At 42.6% G+C, this 25098-nt stretch overlaps 1 protein-coding gene across 2 annotated transcripts in view; it reads right to left on the bottom strand.

Annotated features, from left to right (window-relative positions):
* The window catches only part of dtnba (dystrobrevin, beta a), a 516323-nt gene extending 491866 nt beyond the window's left edge, over nucleotides 1-24457 (bottom strand). Inside the window, exon 1 of one of the 2 annotated variants that reach the window (XM_072563143.1) lies at nucleotides 24232-24457. The gene's annotated coding sequence lies outside the window, so the exon portion shown is untranslated. Of the gene's footprint in view, nucleotides 1-23622; nucleotides 23689-24231 lie in introns of those variants that run through there. The other variant, XM_072563151.1, reaches the window with a different exon arrangement.
* Nucleotides 24458-25098: the final 641 nt, after the last annotated feature.

Here is a 25098-nt window from a genome sequence, read left to right on the forward strand (position 1 = left end):
CCTCTATCACCATCATTTGTCTCTTGCAGTTAAGCCAATTTTGGATACAATTTGCAAGCTACCGTCGATCCCTTGTGTTTTTACCTTGTCAAAGGCTTTGTTGAAATCCAGAACAATATCAACATCAATTGCTCTACCCTCATCTACACACCTAGTCAACTTCTCAAAAAATTTAACCAGATGTGTTAAGCATTAACTCCCTCTAGCAAAACCGTGAGATCATTAACTTTATCTCATTTAACAATAACAGGTCCAATATACCCTGCTTTCTGGCCAATTACAGAATGCACTGTTCCTAGGAACTATGTAGAAATCAATGAACTCATCGAGACTAACAATTATCCATCTGACTTTTCCAGTCTACATGTTTATGATTGTCTAGATTACCATCTCCCAGGATTATCTCAAGTGTTTTATTACCATTGCCTTTTTTAATTACTATGAAAACTGTTCCCACATCTTGGTATCTCAACTTGGATCATCCTTCTCTAATCTGCTAATGGTATCATTAACTCACAGCCACACTCACCCCTACCTTGCATTCCAAAATGTTTTTACTCATCCAGACTCAGATCTTAACCCAAGTCATCCTGTAGCCATGTCTCTGCAATGCTTATCAAATCATTCTGATTTCAATTTGCACTCTTAGTTCATACCTTACGAATAATTTCTATTATTAAATTGCACATGGGCAGAGAAATTTCTTTGGTTTATCATACATTATGACAGTGTTTAGAAACTAAATTTAAAATAAACAATTATGATAGTATATCAAGTTTTAATCAATGTAATGGCACACCTTAATGTTAAATTCAGGTCTAATAATCATGAAATATGATGCATTTTGATCAGTATTGGATTGAACGTTAATTTGCAAAGTCAAACTGACCTGAAAGCTGTGCCTTAGTGGCAGAGACTCATATTCCTATCTATCAGACTCCCACATTACTCAGTTATCTGAAGAGGCATTTGAAGGACCTCTTTCAAGCTCAGGAGATGGATTAGAGAAACATTGCATTATTTACAGGCACTCAATCATCTCTTTCTCCTCCTTCACTTAAATTGATCATTTTAGTCAGTACTTCTCTGAATATTCCAGTCCCTTGAAAATTTGAAACATACCATGATCCATACTCTTCGTACAGCCCTGCTGCATTGGAAACAGGATGTTAGCCCATTCTCCTGATCCAATCACTTCCTTTCTTTGGATCTCAATTGTCCTTTTCCTTTTATACCACAATGCATTGTCCCACCCATGAAATTTGGCTTTTTGAGATCCAAGTTTGTTTCCACCAATTATTCTTCTTAAATTTATGCACCTTAACATTGGTAGTTTTCTACACTATAGGCTTTACCCCTCAAGATTTTAAAATAAAAGAAATACATGATCAAAAATTGAAAGTCTCCAATTAGAAGAAACTTTCTGAAAATTCATGGTCTTGTCAGAACAAACTTCCAGAGAACTAGATAAATAGTCATCTATAATCTCCACTTGTGGAAAATACACCCGGCCCCATTATCTAAACAGCCGACTGCAGACCTTGGTTTTTGTATATATTCATTTCAGGATGTGGACATCATTGCCTGGGCCAGCATTTATTGCACATCTCGAATTGCCATCGAGATGAAGTGGTGAGCTGTCCCTTTGAACCACTGCTGTGCATTTGGTTTTGGTATACCCACAGGGATGTGAGGAAGGTGGCGTTCCAGGATTTGACTCAGTGACAAATGAAAAACAGCAATATATTTCCAAGTCAGGATGGCATGTGGATCACATTGGCATAAGTAGGGAAGCTGTGCTGGGTAGGCTAGAGGTTATTAAGGTGGACAAATCCCCAGGACCAGATAGGATCTATCCCAGGTTGCCGAGGGAGGCGAGAGAGGATATCTTTGTGGTATCCTTAAATACAGGTGAGGTGCCAGAGGACTGGAAGGTTGCTCATGTCGTCCCCCTGTACAAGAAGGGTAGTAGGGATATTCCAGGTAACTACAGGCCAGTGAGCCTGACATCAGTGGTGGGAAAGTTGCTGGAGAGGGTACTGAGGGATAGGATCTATTTTTATTTAGAAAGGAATGGGCTTATCAGTGAGAGGCAACATGGTTTTGTCAGGGGGAGATTGTGCCTTACCAACGTAATAGAGTTCTTCGAGGAAGTGACCAAGTTGTTAGATGAAGGAAGGGCTGTTTGATGTCATATACATGGATGTTATTAAGGCATTTGATAAGGTTCCCCATGGTAGACTAATGGAGAAAGTGCAGTCACATGGTGTGCAGGGTGTTCTAGCAAGGTGGATAAAGAACTGGTTGAGCAACAGGAGACAGAGAGTAGTAGTTGAAGGGAGTTTCTCGAAATGGAGAAAGGTGACCAGTGGTGTTCCACAGGGATCAGTGCTGGGGCCACTGTTGTTTGTGATATACATAAATGATCTGGAAGAGGGTACTGTTGGCATGGTCAGCAAGTTTACAGATGACACGAAGATTGGTGGAGTAGCAGAAAGCATAAGGGACTGTCAGAGAATACAGGAGGATATAGATAGGCTGGAGAGTTGGGTGGAAAAGTGGCAGATGGTTTTCAACCCAGACAAATGTGAGGTGATACACTTAGGCAAGTCTAATTCTAGAGCAAATTATACAATGAACAAAGAGCCTTGGGAAAAGTTGATGAGCTGAGAGATCTGGGAGTGCAAGTCCATTGCTGCACGGGTGGATAGAGTGGTAAAGAAGGCATGTAGTATGCTTGCCTTTACTGGACGGGATATTGAGTATAAGAGCTGGCAAGTCATGTTAAAATTGTACAAGACTTTGGTTCGGCCGCATTTAGAATACTGTGTACAGTTCTGGTCACCACATTATCAAAAGGATGTGGACGCTTTGCAGAGAAGGTTTACGAGGATGTTGCCTGGTATGGAAGATGTTAGCTATGAAGAGCGGTTGAGTAAATTAGGTTTATTTTCATTTGAAAAAAAAGGAGATTGAGGGGGACCTGATTGAGGTTTATAAAATCATGAAGGGTATAGACAGGGTGGATGGAGACAAGCTTTTTCCCAGGATGAAGGATTCAATAACGAGAGGTCACGCTTTCGAGGTGAGAGGTGGAAAGTTGGCAAGTACTTCACACAGAGGGTGGTGGGCGTTCGGAACGCGTTGCCAGCAGAGGTGGTAAAGGCAGGCAAGGTAGATTCATTTAAGATGCGTCTGGACAGATACGTGAGTAGGTGGGAGCAGAGGGATATAGATGCTTAGGAATTGGGTGACAGGTTTAAACATTACGTTTGGATCGGCTCAAGCTTGGAGGGCCGAAGGGCCTGTTCCTGGGCTGTAAATTTATTCTTTGTTCTTCTTTAAAAAAAAAGTGAACTTACAGGGGGTGGTGTTCTGAAGTATCTGCTGCCTTTGTCTTTCAAGATGGTAGCGTTTGTGGATTTGGAAGGTGCTCTATAAAAAGCCTTGATGAATTTCTGCAGTGAATCTTGTAGGTAGGACATACCATCTACTAATACATTGATGTGCAATACCATCAAGATGTTCCATTGGACTTATTAAAATGTATTTGCATACAGTGTTCATTGGAGTTCCTATAAATACACAAAAACTAAAATTGTGTTCATCAGGTTACATGTGTATACATCTATTTAATTACTGAGACACATTTTATAAAAAATGTGCCAAGACGATTCCAGCTCTAATTTTCATCAATTGATTTTCCAAATTAGACAATAAAATGTACAATGCACGTGAGGTACAAAGGAAAAATGTGTAAATTTTTATTGCAACTTATTTTTCTCTATTGTTGCACCTTGCTGAAATATTTTTGGTGGAAATGTTGCAATATGACCAAATTAGTTGACATTAGTAAAGCACCAACCTCACGCATAGTGTTCAAATGAAGCAGGGAGATTCGAAGCAGGGTGCACGGTCAAAATTTACTCCTCGATCTAAATTTACATATCAATTTATTTGTCCTCATTTCTAATGGAAATCGTCTTTGTAAAGAAGTCATGCCTTTAAAACCCACCAAAAGAAAGGGAGAACTGCAGATGCTGGGGAGTGTGTGGTGCTGGAAAAGCACAGCAGGTCAGGCAGCATCCGAGGAGCAGGAGAATCGATGTATCATACAGAGGCCTCTCATCAGGAATGCTGAACCTTCCAGATGCTGCCTGACCTGTTGTGCTCTTGCAGCACCACATGCTTCGACTCTGATCCGCAGTTCTCACTTTCTCCTATTACGAAAAAAACGTCAGGAGAACAAGAAACAAGTAGGTTAGAGCAGAAATGTCCACACTAAATTACAATTTCTAACCCTTTCAAAGCAAATTTGAAGACAAGACGAGAGAATTTGGGACAGGGGGTTGAAAAGAATCATGGAGTCATAAAGATGTACAGCACGGAAACAGACCCTTTGGTCCAACCCGTCCACGCCGACCAGATATCCCAACCCAGTCTAGTCCCACCTGCCAGCACCTGGCCTATATCCCTCCAAACCCTTCCTATTCATATACCCATTCAGATGGCTCTTAAACGTTGCAATTGTCCCAGCCTCCACCACTTCCTCTGGCAGCTCATTCCATTCACATACCACCCTCTGCGAGAAAAAGTTGCCCTTTGGTCTCTTTTATATCTTTCCCCTCTCACCCTAAACCTATACCGTCTAGTTCTGGACTCCCTGGCCCCAAGGAAAAGACTTTGTCTCTTTACCCAATTCATGCCCCTCATAATATTGTAAACTTCGAGAAGGTCACCCCTCAGCCTCCAAGGCTCCAGGGAAAAAACAGCCCCAGCCTAGTCAGCCTCTCCCTTTAGCTCAAATCCTCCAACCCTGGCAACATCCTTGTAAATCTTTTCTGAACCCTTTCAAGTTTCACAACATCTTTCCAATAGGAAGGAGACCAGAATTGCACACAATATTCCAAAAGTGGCTTAACCAATGACCTGTACAGCTGCAACATGACCTCCCAACTCCTGTACTCACTACTCTGACCAATAAAGGAAAGCATATCAAACGCCTTCTTCACTATTCTATTTACCTGCGACTCCACTTTCAAGGAGCTATGAACCTGCATTCCAAGGTCTCTTTGTTCAACAACATTCCCTAGGATCTTACCATGAAGTACTGGATTAGTGGTGCTGGAAGAGCACAGCAGTTCAGGCAGCATCCAACAAGCAGCGAAATCAACATTTCGGGCAAAAGCCCTTCATCAGGAATAAAGGCAGTGAGCCTGAAGCATGGAGAGATAAGCTAGAGGAGGGTGGGGGTGGGGAGAGAGTAGCATAGAGTACAATGGGTGAGTGGGGGAGGGGATAAAGATGATAGGTCAGGGAGGAGAGGGTGGAGTGGATAGGTGGAAAAGAAGATAGGCAGGTCGGACAAGTCAAGGAGACAGTAACTGAGCTGCAAGTTTGAAACTAGGATGAGGTGGGGGAAGGGGAAATGAGGAAGCTGTTGAAGTCCACATTGATGCCCTGGGGTTGAAGTGTTCTGAGGCGGAAGATGAGGCGTTCTTCCTCCAGGCATCTGGTGGTGAGGGAGCGGCGGTGAAGGAGGCCCAGGACCTCCATGTCCTCGGCAGAGTGGGAGGGGGAGTTGAAATGTTGGGCCACAGGGCGGTGTGGTTGATTGGTGCGGGTGTCTCGGAGATGTTCCCTAAAGCGCTCTGCTAGGAGGCGCCCAGTCTCCCCAATGTAGAGGAGACCACATCGGGAGCAACGGATACAATAAATGATATTGGTGGATGTGTAGGTGAAACTTTGATGGATGTGGAAGGCTCCTTTAGGGCCTTGGATGGAGGTGAGGGAGGAGGAGGTGTGGGCACAGGTTTTACAGTTCCTGCGGTGGCAGGCGAAAGTGCCAGAATGGGAGGGTGGGTCGTAGGAGGGTGTGGACCTGACCAGGTAGTCACGGAGGGAACGGTCTTTGCGGAAGGCGGAAAGGGGTGGGGAGGGACATATATCCCTGGTGGTGGGGTCTTTTTGGAGGTGGCGGAAATGTCGGTGGATGATTTGGTTGATGCAAAGGTTTGTAGGGTGGAAGGTGAGCACCAGGGGCGTTCTGTCCTTGTTACGGTTGGAGGGGTGGGATCTGAGGGCGGAGGTGCGGGATGTGGACGAGATGCGTTGGAGGGCATCTTTAACCACGTGGGAAGGGAAATTGCGGTCTCTAAAGAAGGAGGCCATCTGGTGTGTCCTATGGTGGAATTGGTCCTCCTGGGAGCAGATACGGCGGAGGCGGAGAAATTGGGAATATGGGATGGCATTTTTGCAAGAGATAGGCTGGGAAGAGGTGTAATCCAGGTAGCTATGGGAGTCAGTGGGTTTGTAAAAAATGTCAGTGTCAAGTCGGTCGTCATTAATGGAGATGGAGAGGTCCAGGAAGGGGAGCGAGGTGTCAGAGATAGTCCAGGTAAATTTAAGGTCAGGGTGGAATGTGTTGGTGAAGTTGATGAATTGCTCAACCTCCTCGCGGGAGCACGAGGTGGCGCCAATGCTGTCATCAATGTAGCGGAGGAAGAGGTGGGGAGTTGTGCCGGTGTAATTACGGAAGATCAACTGTTCTACATAGCCAATACGACCCACCCCGCACTGGTCACATGCCTCCAGTCTGAAAAACAACCCTCCACCACCACCCTCTGTCTTCTACCTTTGAGCCAGTTCTGTATCCAAATGGCTAGTTCTCCCTGTATTCCGTGAGATCTAACCTTGCTAATCAGTCTTCCATGGGAACCTTGTCGAATACCTTACTGGAGTCCATATAGATCACATCTACTACTCTGCCCTCATCAATCTTCTTTGTTACTTCCTCCAAAAACTCAATCAATCAGGTTTGTGAGTCATGGTTTCCCACGCACAAAGCCATGTTGACTATCCCTAATCAGTCCTTACCTGTCCAAATACATGTACCTCCTGTCCCTCAGGATTCCCTCCAACAACTTGCCCACCACTGAGGTCAGGTTCACCGGTCTACAGTTCCCTGGCTTGTCCTTACCACCCTTCTTAAACAGTGGCACCACATTTGCCAACCTCCAGTCTTCCGGCACCTCACCTGTGATTATCGATGATACAAATATCTCAGCAAGAGGCCCAGCTATCACTTCCCTAGCTTCCCACAGAGTTCTCGGGTACACCTGATCAGGTCCTGGGGACTTATCAACTTTTATGCATTTCAAGACATCCAGCACTTCCTCCGGTGTCACCATCTATTTCTCTAAAGTCTATATCTTCCATATCCTTTTCCACTGTAAATACTGATGCAAAATGCTCATTTAGTATCTGCCCCATTTTCTGTGGCTCCACACAAAGGTCACCTTGCTGATCTGAGTGGACCTATTCTCTCCCTAGTTACACTTTTGTCCTTAATGTATTTGTAACAACCCTTTGGATTCTCCTTAATTCTATTTGCCAAAGCTATGTCCCCGTTTTGCCCTCCTGATTTCCCTCTGAAGTATACTCCTACTGCCTTTATACTCTAAGGATTCATTCAATCCATCCTGTTTATACCTGACATACGCTTCCTTCTTTTTCTTAACCAAACCCTCAATTTCTTTAGTCATCCATCATTCCCTATAGCTATCAGCCTTCCCTTTCACCCTGACAGGAATATACTTTCCCTGGATTCTCGTTATCTCATTTCTGAAGGCTTCCCATTTTCCAGCTGTCCCTTTAATTGCGAACATTTGCCCCCAATCAGCTTTCGAAAGTTCTTGCCTAAAACCGTCAAAATTGGCCTTTCTCCAATTTAGAACTTCAGCATTTAGATCTGGTCTATCCTTTCCCATCACTATTGTAAATCTAATAGAATTATGGTTGCTGGCCCCAAAGTGCTCCCCCACTGACACCTCAGTCACCTGCCCTGCCTTATTTCCCAAGAGTAGGTCAAGTTTTGCACCTTCTCTAGTAGGTACATCCACATACTGAATCAGAAAATTTTCTTGTACATACTTACAAATTCCTCTCCATCTAACCCTTAACACTATGGCAGTCCCAGTCGATGCCTGAAAAGTTAAAATCCCCTACCATAACCACCCTATTATTCTTGCAGATAGCTGAGTTCTCCTTACAAGTTTGTTTCTCAATTTCCCTCTGACTATTAGGGGGCCTATAATACAATCCCAATAAGGTGATCATCCCTTTCTTATTTCTCAGTTCCACCCAAGTAACTTCCCTGGATGTATTTCCAGGAACATCCTCCCTCAGCACAGCTGTAATGCTATCCCTTATCAAAAATGCCACTCCCCCTCCTCTCTTGCCTCCCTTTCTATCCTTCCTGTAGCATTGATATCCTGGAACATTAAGCTGCCAGTCCTGCCCATCCCTGAGCCATGTTTCTGTAACTGCTATGACATCCCAGTCCAATGTTCCTAACCATACCCTGAGTTAATCTGCCTTCCCTGTTAGGCCCCTTGCATTGAAATAAATGCAGTTTAATTTATTAGTCCTGCCTTGTCCCTGCCTGCGGGACAATAAAGGATACAACCAAGTTTTTTTTTTAATTTTTGGTGGCTCTAAAATAAGATGAGAGGAGATTTAGCACAGAAAACAATTTTTTGCATTTCTGTCTTAGGGGCTGTGGGAATTAGCACCAAAGCAACATTGCAACCAACATTTACAGCTGGTTGAAGGATAGAGGAATGAAGAGAGGTCGAGGCAATTGTAGTCACGTGTGATTAGAATTACTCCTTGCATAGGGAAAAATGCATTGATGGGTTTGGCTGAACTGCTTGCTTTATGTTGTATTTTAATTCAATTCTCTCAAGCCCTTCCTGCTCACCTTCAAACACATCACAAACTAATTAGCTGGCCTCTTACGAACATTCAACAGAATTTGCTGTGGGCTAATTAATCACTAAAGTACATCACTGACAATGGAGCATTTTCAAAAGGCCCAGATAGGAAATGGTGCTACATAAACATTAATTCCCTCTTTCAAACCCCAGCTCAAACTTTCTGCATATTTTCAAGACCAAATATTTTCAATTTTCACACTATAAAAGGAAAGGAATATAAGATCACAAAGTTAAAATAATAGGTGTATGTATTACCCTAGGTAACTGACATTTTTGCCTACTCAAGTCGCCATGAACCAGCAGAACTAATTCTAAATGGGGCTGTGCAAACTACTATCCCCAAAACACTCTAAGCTCCCAGAAGCCCAATGGGAGCAAATTTGCCTTATCAACTTACTATAACATCACAGAGCTGTCATCACTTTGTCACATGCACAATGTCATTACTGGAGGTTGGAAACCACCAAAGCCATGTCACTGTTGACAGACAAAAACGCAAAGCAGTTTTTTTCTGCAGCACAAATTTCAGGATAATTTTACTCAACTTTAAAGTGAGTGGGGCAACTAGGGTCCCCAGGATAATTCAGGCCTCTGGTATCAAATATTGCAATTATAGTCATCTGTTGGTTTGTTGGTGAACAGTCCACAAATGAACAGATTTCCTTGGAGGAAGATAGGCTATTGGATTCATCTGCAGATCAATAGTTTGGAATTAAAACACAACCACTACAACTAAGTATTTAGCAAAAACCTGAAAATTGTCACAATACTCAGCAGGTAGAGAAGAAAGGTTTTGGGTTCTCCACAGTAGCTTTCCCAGCAACAGTTAACAAAATAAATATTTGGACACAACATGTCATTGAGTATAACAACAAGTAGCCCTGAATTTCATCTGTAGGAACAATCCCCATCCAGACTGGAATTCAGCAACGACAGTGCATCTTTCTGGATTCAAGGAAGCCTATGCTGCTCTCAGTGGGCAAAAGGTGGTTCTTGGTTTTTGGTTAAAAGCAAATGTGTTAAGTTCAGGTATTTCGTTACAGCTTGAAACCAAATTCCAGGTAATTACAGTGAAGGGTTGGAATGACACTTCACTATTACCAACACATCGACTTACAGGCAGAAGAGGCACCAAGAGTAAAGCTCCAGATAAAAATTTCAATCATTACAGGAACTGAATTGCCTTGAGAAAAATAACAAAAAAAAAGTGAACAGGCTTCCACAGATTGATGCCCCACTCTCTCTATGTGAAGGAAGCTTATCGCCTGTAGGCAACAATTCCAAGATGAGGTCATTATTATCAATCTACTCATTACAAATGTTAGCATGCTCGCTAGCGTGACGCTAAAGGTTGATCACACTGAATGTCAAATGAAATGTAAATACATGTACATTTCTTCATAACGCCCACAATGCTTTCAGTTCAATACCTATTTTCCTTATCCAGTGTTTAGTTACAGTAGTGGACTACACTGTCAACAAAATAACCTACCAGATATTCAGCCAAAAATTGTTGCTCATATTCCATAGTCCTGATGGAGGGCAGGAAGTAATTAAGAGGAGCAAATATGCTGACTCACTGCATAGGAATCCCTACGGGAATGTGCACACAACCAATCTATAATCATCTACACTGTCTTCCATATTTCAATAATCTGACATCCCACTATCCAGGGTCATCATGAAATAGTTCCTTGTATTGAGCATCTATGAACCTTTCAACCAAATATATGATAGTAACTTGGAGAAGAAAATTAACTAGAAGGTTATCTAAGATTACAAAGAGATGGTGATCAACTTGGATTTGGATTTGGATAAATGCGAGATGTTGCAGTTTGTTAAAACAAACAGTCACAATTTAAACAATTAATGGCAGGGCCCTAGGTAGTGCTGTACAATAAAGAAACCTAGGGGTTCAGGTACATAATTCTTTGAAGTTTGCATCACATATAGACAGGGTGGTTAAAAAGGCATCGAGCCTGCTTGCCCTCATTACTCAGACCTTTGAGTACAGGAGTTGGGATCTTATGTCGAGATTGTATGGGACATTGGTGAGGCCTCTCCTGGAGTACTGTGTGCAGTTCTGGTTGCCCTGCTATAGGAAGGATATTATTAAACTGAAGAGGGTTCAGAAATGATTTACCAGGATGTTGCAGGGAATGGAACATTTGAGTTATAAATATAGGCTGGGACATTTTTTCTCTGGAGTGAAGGAGGTTAAGGGGTGACCTTGCAGAGGTTTATAAAATCATGAGGGGCATAGATAAGGTGAATAACAAGGGTCTTTTCCCTAGGATGGTGGAGTTCAAAACTAGAGGAGAAAAGCTTTAAATGGAAAGGCTTTAAATGGAAACGAGGGGCTTTTTTTTTAAAACAGAGTATAATGAACTGCCAGAAGTAGTGGTGGACGTTGGTACAGTTGCAACATTTAAAAGACATTTGGATAAGTGGATGAATAGGAACATTTGGAGGGATATGGGTCAAATGCAGGCAAGTGGGACTAGTGTAGTTTGGGAACATGGTTGACATGGATTGTTTCCATGCCGTATGACGCAATAACTCAAATATTTTCTTCATTTGCTACAAATGTGTTTGATCCATGTGAAGATAATGCAGGTAGGCAAAGGCATTACATCACATCAGAATTTATTACAGCATCATTTAAAAATTCACTGCATAATAACAAATGCTGAAGAGCCTGATTCCAGGAAAACAAGGATGTAGAGAATTGGAGAGAAGTTGGAAATGTGGAAATAGTAATTAATTGACCTTAAAAATACTTTACCTTTTTAAAATCTGTGCATTGTATAAAGAAAGAGAACACTTAAGAGTTTGGAAGGAATGCTGACCTAATGAGGTCCTGGGAAAGAGGTCTTTTTTTAAAGTTTCTTCATGAGATGTGGGTATTCTTTGGCATGACCCACATTTACTGCCCATCCCTAGATGCTAATCAGGTGGAGGTGATCTTAAATGGTGCCATCAATTGACAAATTTAAGTGAGAGGATTCAGTGCAGAAAGTTATATGGTGCAGGTCTGAGGTTACGGGTGAGTTCCTACATGACTGCTTGCAGTAGGTGGACTGGTCCATATTCCTGAATTCAGCAGCCAACCTAAATGAGTTCTGCCACTACCCTCACAGACATCAATAAGTGTGTAGTGGACTGTGTGCCAAAGTAGTTAATCCAAGTGTTCCCCAACCAAAACAATGGATGAACTGTAAGATCCACTCCCTACAGAAATCCAGGCATGTGGTGTTCAAGTCAGGTGCTCCTGACCTTTACAGGAAATCCAGATTTCTAAGGCTATTAGAATACCAAGAGGCAATACCAAACTAAGCTGGAAACCCAAACTAACCACACGGACACCCGCCATTTATGGCAAGGCCTACACAACATAATGGGTTACAAAGCAAATCAGAAAATTAGTCAAAAATATATCCCTCTTCAATACATTGAATGTATTTTACACTGTTCAACCAGAAGGCCAGTGAAACAGTCTCACAGCCTCAGATCCACCTATTCCCTCAGTAACCACTGGAGACATCAGATCGGCCTTTTTGAGAATGAGCCCACAGAAAGCAACAAGCCCAAATGGAGTCCCCAGTCATGTACCCAGATCCTGCACATACCAGCTGGCCAGAGTATTCACTGTCAGCTTTAACCTCTGCTTACTCAGATCTCAGTGTCAGAGGGAGCTTCAGACTATTATTTGACACTGACAGTTTTAGCACCCATAAATTGCAAATTGACTACTCAAAACCCCAATAGTTTTGGCACCTGTGGTATTAGGACATTTATCCATTTGCTATGATCTAATTGGAACAAAGTACTCCTTCCCCTCCAGTTCAATGACAAGAGGACACACATACACACACACAAAGTCTTCTGGGGTTTTTTTAAATCATGGAATGAAAGGAACATTCTGAGACACAGTTCACAATTATTTCAACATCTCTATCTATCTTTAGATTCCATGAATAGTTTCTTACTACAGCATTTCAATAGACAATCCTTTTGCGCTATTCCTGAAGTTCATCCAACAACCTCTCTCTCTAAATCTTGGTGCAATAATGACTCTTGAAATTGCTTCGATTTATACTCAGTTCATTTCTACTCATTAAATACTTCTGCAACTTCTTATTGTCACACTCTTTAGACCATTCATGACATTTACTAAACTGAGCACCACTACCTCCGATGTTTCTTCACGAGCTTCCCTGGCAGGTAATGAGATATATTCATGTATGCAAAGTAATTTTCAAGCTGGGGAAGGATGAATCAGTCTTCACGGGAAATCTTGAAGGAGCATCTGTATTTGCATAATGTGCTGATGGACCATCTCTGAAATCTACTTCACTACCCCAAGGGATAACATTCTCTGATCTGAACCAAATGTAATAATAAGGGCTCAGCAGTCAATTAACAAAATGAATTTCCTCCCAGACAAGTATTTGTGGAACTTACTAATGTCATACATCATTCATGACTCTGTCAACTCAAGTAATTCTGTTTTGCCATCAAAACATACGTGAAGCATGTGTTCTGAGCTTCACCATACCATTCCTGATGAAGGGCTTATACCCAAAATGTCGATTCTCCTGCTTCTCGGATGGTGCCTGGCCTGCTGTGCTTTTCCAGCATCCCACTCTTGACTCTGATCTCCAGCATCTGCAGTCCTCACTTTCCCCCTTCACATACTATCTCCTGTTTTGAAAGATAACACATCTAATCCCATTGGTGAGGCATTGCATGTTAAAAGCTGATTGCATGAGATCATAATGAACCAAAACAGTATCACTGACTCATAATTTCCTCTCTTTGAAAGCTTTCTGACCAATTACAGACAAATCCCAAGCAATCCCATCTTTCAGTGGGTGATATAGTGGAACAAATATAATAGCTGTCAGGGATGGACATGTTTCCCCTCCCCCAGGAGTGTGCACACCAGTATCTATATCGCTTGTGACACGCTTGCTGATGCTCCCGACAATTCAAACGATCTGATGACTTACCATGAAATCATTGCTGATTGTTGGGAAAACCTACCTGGTTCCCTGCTAAAAAAAAACTGGAAACTGGATGAACTACTTACCAACAACTTAGGCACTAGAAACGACAACAACCACCTTGTGGGTCCAGCTACAGCGATTCAAGAAGACAGCTCACCCCCCCCCCCCCACCACCTTCTCAAGAGGCAACTAGGGATGAGTAATAAACATCGGCTCAGCCAGCGATGCCTACATCCCACAAGTGAATTAAAAACTCTTACTTATACCATCACAGACAGATGCGTGTGTCCCAGGACAACATCAAATAGGGTTGCAATAGCCTGCAACAGCAGTAGACCCGCCAACTTTAAGAGCATTTAAATGGTCATTGGATAGGCATATGGACAAGAATGGAAGAGTGTAGGTTAGATGGGCTTCAGATTGGTTCCATAGGTCAGCGCACAATCGAGGGCCGAAGGGCCTCGACTGAGCTGGAATGTTCTATGTTCTGGGGTTTTCCTTCAGTTGGTTGCCTCACTGCAGCCTCAGTTTAGCAGCTATCTCCTTTAAGTCTTGGTCAGCAGCGGTATGACTGAGCCACTCCTGCCTGGATGTTTCTCTGTGCTTGTTTTTCTTGAGAGGTGGGGGGGGGAAGAGGAGGTTCGGGACGTGCTAACCTGTAAGAGGTTTCTTTCGCCATGCTTGACTTGGTGCCATGGAGTTCCAAGTCATTGTTGAGGACATGCTAATAACATCTGACCTATGGGCCCATTGATGGCACAGGACATACCCAGGGATGGTGACAGTTGTGTCTGGGACATTATACACATGGAATAGTAGCTTACACACAATGTCAGGCTGTTCCTTGGCTGATCCGTGGGATAATGCTCCCAATTTTGGCACAAGCCCTGATTGAGTAGGACTTTGCAGAGTCAAAGTTTGCTGATTTCATTTTTGCTGCCCACGTCTATGCCAGGTCCTCAATCAAGTTTCATTCCTTTCTTAGGCTTTGTAGTGGTAAGATGCATGTAGGCCAAGTCAGATAAAGATGGCAGATTTTCATCCCTAACAACATTAGTGAACTAGATAGGTTTTACAACAATTGGCAGTGGTTTTGCAGTCACTATTAGAATAGATTTTCATGCCAGATGAAGTCATTGAGTTCCACTGGCAGCAGTGGATTTGAACCCAAGACCTCAGTGCCTTTGCCTGGATTTCTGGATTACTAACCCAGTAGCACCACAGCAAAATCCATCCCTTCAATATCAGAGATGTACTCTTATTGATCCATGATGTAAATAGCATTAAGCCAATCCCTTCCCACTGAGGGGACATTACTCCCTCCTGTCACTCCCAATGACAAATGAGAGAATGCATCATTTTTGACCTGATCATTAAGTTAGCCTGTCACTGAAATACTGTTCGAATAAAGCCAAAGTCTGAGGATGCTGGACAACTGAAACAAAAAACAAAGTGCTGGAGAAACTCAAAGGGTCTGGCAGCATCCAAGGAGAAAGAAACTGGGTTAATGCTTTAAGTCCAATATAACTGTTTCTTTCACCACAGATACTGCCAGACCTGCTGAGTTTCACTAGGACTCTGTTTTTACTGCTAACATGCTGTTACTTGACTAATAGTTTCACACCAATTTGCTTCAAGGAAAATTAATCTGTGACTTCTTGATCTGTTATCACTGGGTGTCCAACCACAGGCGGTATGAACAATAAAAGTCAGTTGAGTCCCTGATTTTCAATTCCACTGTGGAATCTGCAGCTCCATTACTCTAACCTTTTGCTGTTTTTCTTTCTTCTCTGACCGAGTACAACTCTTGACATTCCTGATCAATAACCTCTCCCTTGGTTTCAACAACTATCACGTGTATTCAACAGCTTCCACACTCCCAAACTAGCCACAGGTCTACCCCAATCTCTATCAGTTCATGGTCACAACCTAGACCTTGAACATTCTTGTTTCCTCTTCTCCCAGACCTGACTGACCTTCCACAGGCATTGCCCTATGGCTGAAAATAGGGAAAGGTTTGTACCTGCCATGTTAACGATACGCTGTCCATGAACTTTGTTGCCAAGCCCGGATCTTCTTGAAAGCCAATGGGAACTTCCCTTCTAGCTCAGGAAAATAACTCTTGCAATATGCAACTCTCTCCTTCTGCCATTTTCATGGCTGTGGCTTAATCAAAGGCCTCCTCCCCAATCAGCTTTTGCCTTTGCTCAAAAGCTTGGCCTAGATTATACCTTCTTTTAAAAAAGAAAATCTCCTATAACCACGTCTCTACCTTCTAAATGTGTGCAGTGGCATAAGAATTTTTTAATTCAGGAATGTAATTTGCACAGTCTCACTTGGCAACAGCTTCCTGTCTAATGAATGTAACTCACGTACAGTCCCAGAAAACATCTGAAAATGTTTGCCATGGAGACTGTTAACTAAAGGCAATTATTGGCCTACTTAGAAAACCAACAATGCAGCAGCATACAAAGCAGGAATAATGGGCAGGTGGAATCTTATCTGCCCATTAACCTTTAACCTGGGTAAATGTGAGGTGCTGTACTTTGGGAGATCAAACATTAAGGAACAGTATACAGTTAATGGCAGGATCCTGAACAGCATTGATGTATAGAGGAATCTTGGGGTTCAAAGTCCATAGCTCCCTGAAAGTGATTAACCAAGTAGATCGGGTGAAGGCAGCGTATGATGTGTTTGCCTTTATTGGTCAGGAATCAAGTACAACGGTCAGGGTGTCATGTTGCAGCTTTATAAGACTTGATTAGGCCACACAGTATTGTGTTCAATTCTGATCCCACATTACAGGAAGGACGTGGAGGCTTTGGAGAGGTTACAGAAGAGACTTACCAGGACACTGCCTGGATTAGAGGGTATGAGTTATAAGGGAGGCTAGAAAAACTTAGTTTGTTTTCTTTGGAGTGGTTGAGGTTGAGGGGAGACTTAATATAAGTTTATAAAATTATGAGATACATACATACGGTTGATGATCAGAATAGTTTTCCCAGAATTGAAATGTCTAATACCAGGGGGCTTGTATTTAAAGTGAGAGGAGGAAAGTTCAAAGGAGATGTGAGGGGCATGTTTTTTAATACGGGCTAGGAGTCTGGAACATGCTGCTAGAGCTTGGTGGTGGAGGCAGATTGACAGGGGCATTTAAGGGATTTTTAGATAAGCACATGGATATGCAAGGAATGGAGAGATATGAAGTAAGGGCAGGCAGAAGGGATTGCTTTAATTTGGCATAATGTTTAGCACAACATTGTGGGCCGAATGGTCCATTCCTGTGCTGTACTACTCTACACTCTATCAAACTCAATTCCCTAATCCTACTCTTCTGCCTCCCCCCCACCCTCCCCCCTCCCATGTCCCTTGACCCCGTTAGCCACAAAATATGTATCTATCTCGGTCTTGAAAGCACAACTTTTTGGTCTCAACCACTTTCTGTGGGAATGAATTCCACATGCTCACCACTCTCTGGGTGAAGAAAATCTCTCATCAATCCTCAACAGGTTTACCCCTTACCCTTAAACAGAGAATTTCAGAAATCGGGAGAAACTTCCAAAAGATGGTCAGAAACACAAATCAAGTCCATGAATGAGTAAAGAAAATAATCGGGGGGGTGGAGAAGAGGGGGGAGATAGAAATTGGATTTACTGCAGCCGATGAAGAATATAATCGGCCTTTGAAGGGACCGTTGCAGTGATTTACTCAAAAGGATCCCTGGAATCGGAAGATTACATTACAGGGATTGTATTTTTTCAAATTTAAAAGATCAGAGGTTGCCTTGATCAAAATTTTTATGACAAAACTGTTCAAGTAATTAAACATTATTTCCACTCTCGATTTGGGACCTATGCTAGGAAATCAGAGTCAGGTGGGCAGTTGTGCAATTGAGGAACACATCTACACACAATGGCTGGTAGCTGTATGGAACTCTTTCAAATATATTGATACTCAATCAATTCAGTTTAAAACCAGACTTTAATCAATAAAAACCATAAAAAGGATTAGGATCTAAGACACAGAGTTAGGTTGCAGAATGGTGGGATAAGCTTCAAGATCCAAATAGCCCAGTCCTGATCCAATACTTGGTCTCCATCACCGCTGAAACATACAAATATGGAGCAAGCAGCATTTTTACTAAATCAAAGATTTAGTTTCAGTTTTGAGTATTTTACTTTTGGTCATCGACCTTACTGACCTTGTTGCAATAAAGTCCCCATAAAGTCCTTCAACATGACCCATTATACAGTATCAATGAGGGACTTCCATCATAAATAAATAATCCACTTCAATGCTGGTTTTAAAATACATTTAGATGAGTTGATGAGTAACGACTAACATTTGTGCTACAAACTCCATCACGAAGCATTTATGTAAATTACTATCCATATAATTATAAATTAGAGCTGATTCAGACAATTAGTAGCTAAGCTGTGCACACCAATGACATCTTGGATCCAGTTTCCCAGACTCAGATAAAATTTTCTAATCTCAGCCTTCAACATGAAACACAAAGCTTCTGGTAGCAAACCCTTTACATTTCACTTAAATGCAACCTTCCCACTCCCATTACTGATGCACTACAATGCAGATGTAACCTAGCAATAGCCCCCATCTTGGCCAAATGAAATAATGTTGCAGCTTATAAAACGTAAGAATATAACAAAGTGCAGGAGTAAGTTATAGTAGTTCTTGAACCTGCTCACCATTAAATTACATCATCATTTATCCTAAAAATCAGCTTAATCTGTCTGCCCACTCTCCATATTCCTTTATTTCTTTACTGCATAAACTAACTACCAAAGTCAGCCTTCAAATGCTTAATGACTGAACATCCAGAACCCATCGGGAGTAGACAACTCCCAAGATTTATTATGCTCTGCGTGAAGACATATTTATTCATCTGAGAGCTAATTGATTGATTTCTTCGACAAAACTTTATAGTTCCCAGTGAAGACCCTTCAGTCATGAGGCAAAGCCTTATCATTGACCCTTTTGAGCCCTTGCAAAATGATACATGTTCCAAAAAGACCACCTCTCATTCATCCAACTTCCAGACAGTATAATTCCTTGCAATCCAATATTTTTTGGATAAACCAGCCTCTCACTCCAGGAATTAATCAAGTGAACCTTTGTTATATATTCTCAAAAGGAAATAGATCTTTCTTTAGTACTGAGGCCAAAGGACATAGACAGCAATGGTCTTGGCACACAATTGCAGCAAGACTCTGGAATTTCAATTCCCCTTGCAATAAATGCAAAAATGACATTTACTCCCCTCACTCCTTGCTGTGATTGTTTCTTGCACAAAGTTACCAGGCAAAGATATTCAATTCCCTCTAAACATTGTCATAAGTGGGTAGTGACAGCATTATATACTTTGTGAGGAAAGTGGATCTGCTTTTAAAATGGATACAAGAAGTCGAACAAAACGGCTTCTAGATTACCATTGTGGATGCAACTGGAGCGGGAATCAGACTCAACTCTCTCAACAAGAAACAAGAGAGTCTTTGGAAAGTTAATGAACATTGTCAAGGGTGAACAGAAACCTCAAAGATAACAGCTTCTCTGAAGATGTGAGCAACTCTTCCTATCTCACCAAACACTAGCAGGATGCTAATATGAATGGAAATCAGCTCACACAATGGAAAATGTAATTATTTTGCCTAAACAACAGCAGTGGGTCTGTGCTCCAGACCTGAGCTCACCCAATCACTAAAAGAGAGTTCGGACTAGCAACTTAAGTTTTTGAAATGTCTCAAAGTCTGCAAACCGCTATTTTAAGAAGAATTATCCAGACACATACAGGAAATGCCTGTTGTAATGGGTTGCACCATGGCTCAGTGGTTAGCACTACTGCCTCACAGCACCAGGGACCTGGGTTCAATTCCACCTTCAGGCAACCATCTGTGTGGGGTTTGCACATTCTCCCATGTCTACGTGGGTTTCCTCTAGTTTCCTCTCACAGTCCAAAGATGTGCAGGTTAGGTGGATTGGCCACAGGAAATGCAGGATTGCAGGGATAAGGTAGGGTGTTTCTGGGTGGTATACTGTTCAGAGGGTCAATGTGGACTCAATTAGGTTGAATGGCCTGCTTCCACATTGTAGGTATTCTGAGAAACAAAGCTAATTAGCAACAGTTACAACCAGTAGACCTATCATCCACTCACGGAACATGTTCTACTCAATCCACTTGTGCAAACAACTTCCAACTAATCGACTAGAAAAGTCAGCACACTTCACCTTGGAAAGAGAATCCTCAAGCAAGTCATAGAATCCTACAATACAGCAGAGGCCCTTTGGCCCATCAAGTCTGTATTGTCAAAAAAAATCTACTACCTATGTTAGTCCCACTGACCTTTAGTAAGCCCATAGGCTTGAATGTAATGACTATTTAAATGCTCAGATGAGTACTATTTTAAAGTTTCATGACAAGAGCAGAAATGGATCTTGCTTCTGTCTTTACATGTCACTTTTATCTTGTTTTAAATCTTCGTACTTCCATTTTCATAAATAATTCAAATTGTTTTTTGCTTAAATAACTTCCAGCAACAGTTGTGTGATAAACTGATTTTATTTCTTGGGTTAAGCATTATGTCATGCTGCTGATTATTTTTAACGCGAAACACTCAAAGAGACAAAATTTCTACATGGTTTTTATGTTGTTAAATTCCATTCAACTCATGTCTAGTGTGTGGTTGTGACAACATCCACATTTTATAGTTTCTCACCATTTTAAAAATATTCTGTTTTTCTATTTATCAAAATAACTAACAAATAATTATCAAAGTAATAGGCACAAATTCACACCTCATACTCCATCTGCCTGCGCACTCATCTAAATTATCAATATTCCTTTACTATTTACTTGTGGTCACACAATTCACTTTTCCACCGAGCTTTATTTAGTCCACTATCTTTAGATATATTTCACTCAGTTCCTTCATCCAGGTCTATTCACATATACTCTAAACAGCAGAGGGCCTTCATTTGGTCATTGTGAAATCCCATGAGTAACAGCCTATCAACCAACTTCATTTAAATGTACACAGCTTGGTTTTATTGCCATTCCAGCCCTCTAAATACTGGAGGATGATTGTTCCATCAAGCTAATGATGTCAATATTGGTGAGAACCTTGGTTTAAAATTTAAGATGTAATTTGTTCAGGTGTGTGCCTTCTGCATTTTTACAGGTGCCTCACGACTTTGGGTCATATTATCCGAATGGAGGCCAGCTCTGTCGATTTACACAGTGACTGGGAGTCACCTGCTCTCAGTCACATGAAAACAAGCAGATCGTTACTCACCAACAAATACTCTCAGTTTCAAATGAAGAGTACACATCACATACAAACTCAGCTTCATTGCAAGAAAATTAGCCAGTCACGTGTCAACCTAAAAACAAACAAAGCCTAGCACCTTGCCTTCTGGATACTGTAAATTTGCGTGACAGTGCCTTCACAGTTACGTTTTGCAAATGAGTTTCCAGCTTCAATTGACATTAGTATACTTCATAAAGAATTAGTGATCTGAATTCTTGGACTCAACTCTCCCATTATGAAAGATCCAAACTGAAAATACCAAATGCTCAGCTAAACACTGAGGTAGAGATGAAAGGTATATTGTATAGACCACAGAAAGAAAAAGGGAGACACCACTGTCTACATCAACAGAGCTGAGGTGAGAGGGTTGAGTGTCAGGTTCCTGGGAGTGATAACCGACAACCTGTCCTTAACAACCCACATAGCTGAAACGCTCAAGAAGGCACAACAATGCCTCTTCCTCAGGAGACTCTGGAAATTCAGCACGTCCATAAAAGGATCCTCACCCACTTTTATAGATGCACCATGGAAAGCATTTTGTCTGGGTGCATAACAGTCTGGTTCAACAACTGCTCTGTTCAGGAACTGTAAGAAACTATAGCGAGTTGTGAATGCAGCCCAGTCCATCACACAAGCCAACCTTCCATCCATGGACTCCATCTATACCTCTCACTGCTGCATAAAAGTAGCCATCATTAGAGACCCCTCCCAGTCCAGTTTCAATTCCTTCCAACACCAACAGAAGATACAAAAGCTTAAATACACAAGCCAACAGGTTCAAGAACAGCCTCTTCCCCACCGAATGGACCTCTCAAATTTCAAATCCAATGTTCACCTTGCTTTTGTGCACCTCCAGTGCAGCTATAACCCTATATGCCTTGCTCTGTTCAATCACCCTATGATCTGTATGCCCTTCTATGTTACCATCAACCAGTACTGCATGCAAAACAAAACTTTTCACTATAGTTGGCTACAATCAAATCAAATCAAATCAAATCAAATAAGGGATGGAAAGCAGCAAATTCTAACAGTGTGGCTTAGGCAAGGCTTCCATAAAGCACAAATAGATTAGATTAGATTACTTACAGTGTGGAAACAGGCCCTTCGGCCCAACAAGTCCACACCGCCCCACCGAAGCGCAACCCACCCATACCCCTACATCTACCCCTTACCGAACACTACGGGCAATTTAGCATGGCCAATTCACGTGGCCTGCACATCTTTGGACTGTGGGAGGAAACTGGAGCACCCGGAGGAAACCCACGCAGACACAGGGAGAATGTGTAAACTCCACACAGTCAGTCGCCTGAGGCGGGAATTGAACCCGGGTCTCTGCTAACCACTGTGCCACCGTGCCGCCCCAAATATACTATGGAAGCATTTTACACATTGTAAAATTCGTTGTTTTAGTTTATAAGATGGAGTGTGTCACCCAAAAATGGAAGGAGCTGCATCTGAAATACCTGATGCAAGAAACGTTTTTTATTAAAAACATTTTTAAAATGCTGCTATACATCACAGATGGAGTAGCAACATAAAAGTAATGTGAAATAAAGGCTGTAATTAATGGTCAGTACATTGGCCTTTTAATTCAGCCACTTTTAATTAGCAAACCACTAAAACCAGCAGGAAGTATTGTACCGTACATGCTGTCATTACCCAGGAACCTGGTGCTACACAAGACAGAGCTTCCTTTTTAAAAAAGACAAGGGTTACTCTTGTTGGATTAGCCCCCAAAAAAATGCAGCTCCAGCCAATGTTTCCCTTTATCAGTCAGGAATTTTGGAAACCAAGTCTACACAAGATAGTTTCAGAGAACACTAAGAAAGTGGAATCACTGGCTTTCCAATATATACAACCGTGTTTTTGGCATCATTTCTGTAATCATTTAACTAGTAGGCGGGCCTAGAATGTGGAAAAAAGGATGTCCAATGTTTGCATAAGCATGTTACTGTATCACTGCTGCACTGACAGCCAGTCTCTCACTGACCAGCAAGAGCAATTGGTTTAATGTTTAAAAAGGGGGCACTTTCAGTGTTAGAAGGGAAGAACACAATGATGGCCAGTCGGAATAAAACCCATTTAATTTTCCTGCTGTAAACCCAACAGATCACAAAGCACGCCAGCCCGCACCCAGAGGGACACCATAGCTGGAGAGAGAATGCTCAACAGCAAAAATCAAACACTATTAATTCCGGCACAATTACAGGGACAATAACAAGACAGCCTTGACGTTTCTCATCCCGGGAACCTACCCTAACCTCCGCAATTCAATGCAGAGTTTAAGATGTTAACTTGGCAGCAAATGCTCTGTTCACACAATATCCTGGTTCTCTCAGTACCCCACACTCCCGTTCCCGACCCACTCCGAAAACCATCATCTGTATTTTCAAACGGATGGAAATCGGTCGGTGAGAGCATGAGGAGCCCCCACACGCTCCCGGAGCTGGGAGCTGGTTCCAGTCTGGGAACAGGGGCTCCCTATCCCGGACACTGACTGGGCTTTCTTACCCAGGGCAGGGACTGGTCGGAAATCTTCAAGGACACGCTCCTCGGCCGCGAAACTGCACAAAGTCAGCAATGGGGAGGCTCCATCGGATCGGTGTCTGTCTGTGTGTGTGTGTGGGGGGGGGGGGGGGATGGTGTGTGTGTGTGGGGGGGGGGGGGATGGTGTGTGTGTGTGGGGGGGGGGGGGGGGGTGTTGGTGTGTGTGTGTGTGGGGGGGGGGGGGGGATGGTGTGTGTGTGTGGGGGGGGGGGGATGGTGTGTGTGTGTGGGGTGTGTGTGTGAGAGAGAGAGAGAGAGAGAGAGAGAATGTGTGTGTGTGTGGGGTGGTCTGTGTGTGGGGGGGGTTGAGAGAAAGTGTGTGTGTGGGGGGGGGGATGGGGGGAGTGTGTGGGGGGGAGGAGTGTGTGGGGGGGTTGAGAGAAAGTGTGTGTGGGGGGGGGGGGATGGGGGAGTGTGTGGGGGGGGAAGGAGTGTGTGGGGTGTGTGTGCGCGTAATATACAATCCTGAGGGGATACCCGCCACCCTGTGGATGGTTTGTATGGGAGTGTGCCCCAGGCTGTGTCTAAGCTGCTCCCCACACCCATGGGGATGTGAATGGTGCTGTAACTGACCTGCACAGTAACAAGAGTTTCTGCTCCTCATTCCACGCTCAGATCACTGCACCGACCGCCAGGTTGCTGCTGCTGCTGCCTGCCCACAATCTCCCTCTGCCTCTGCCTCTCTACTTCATTCCTCCAACAGTTAACACCATATCTGTGTGACGCTGCTTCACCAATCAGCAGCTCCCAGTGAACTGACTAGTGTTTCAGAGAGACAGCCATGAGCCTGTCGAGCTGAGAGCTGGGGAGTGCGTCATGCAGCTACTGGGCTGAGCTAACAGCTCCTGTCAAATAACAGCAATGAGGTTCCTGCCACTCACATCAGGCGTACAGCAGGCACGTTCAAAGATGCTGGGGGAGAAAGAAGGAGGAAGCAATTACTTCCTCCCTTTCTCTTTAAAAAAATACACCAGATAGTTTCGAGCTAGTCAAAACTGACTTATTGTTCAAGCTCCACCAAACACTGCCCCTCATTCTGGTGAAAATGCAGCAAGATTTCTCCTGAAACTGCATTACCTCACAGTCCACACACATTCATCTAAAAATTACGTTCATAAATGAAATGGCAGCTTTCAGTTACATACAAAGGGACAAAAGCAGAAAATGCTTGATTCTGATTCAGGCCACATAAAATGATACAGTTCCGGGATTAAATGTGAAGATGTAATGAAGTATAGTTTTAATTCCAACATTTATCTAAATTAAACAAATGTTTTCCCTCAGTTCTAAGTGATCTTTAATAAGTTTTAAAACTAGAATAATTCAGATTCTACCAAAATTCTTAATATAATCAGAAACAAAAAGAAAATAATTGAGGTATATATCTGATAAGTGAACAATCTACAAGCAATTTGACAAAATGAACATGTTTAAAAATCA

Source organism: Chiloscyllium punctatum, chromosome 3 (genome assembly GCF_047496795.1).
Source record: "Chiloscyllium punctatum isolate Juve2018m chromosome 3, sChiPun1.3, whole genome shotgun sequence".
NCBI lineage: Eukaryota > Metazoa > Chordata > Chondrichthyes > Orectolobiformes > Hemiscylliidae > Chiloscyllium > Chiloscyllium punctatum.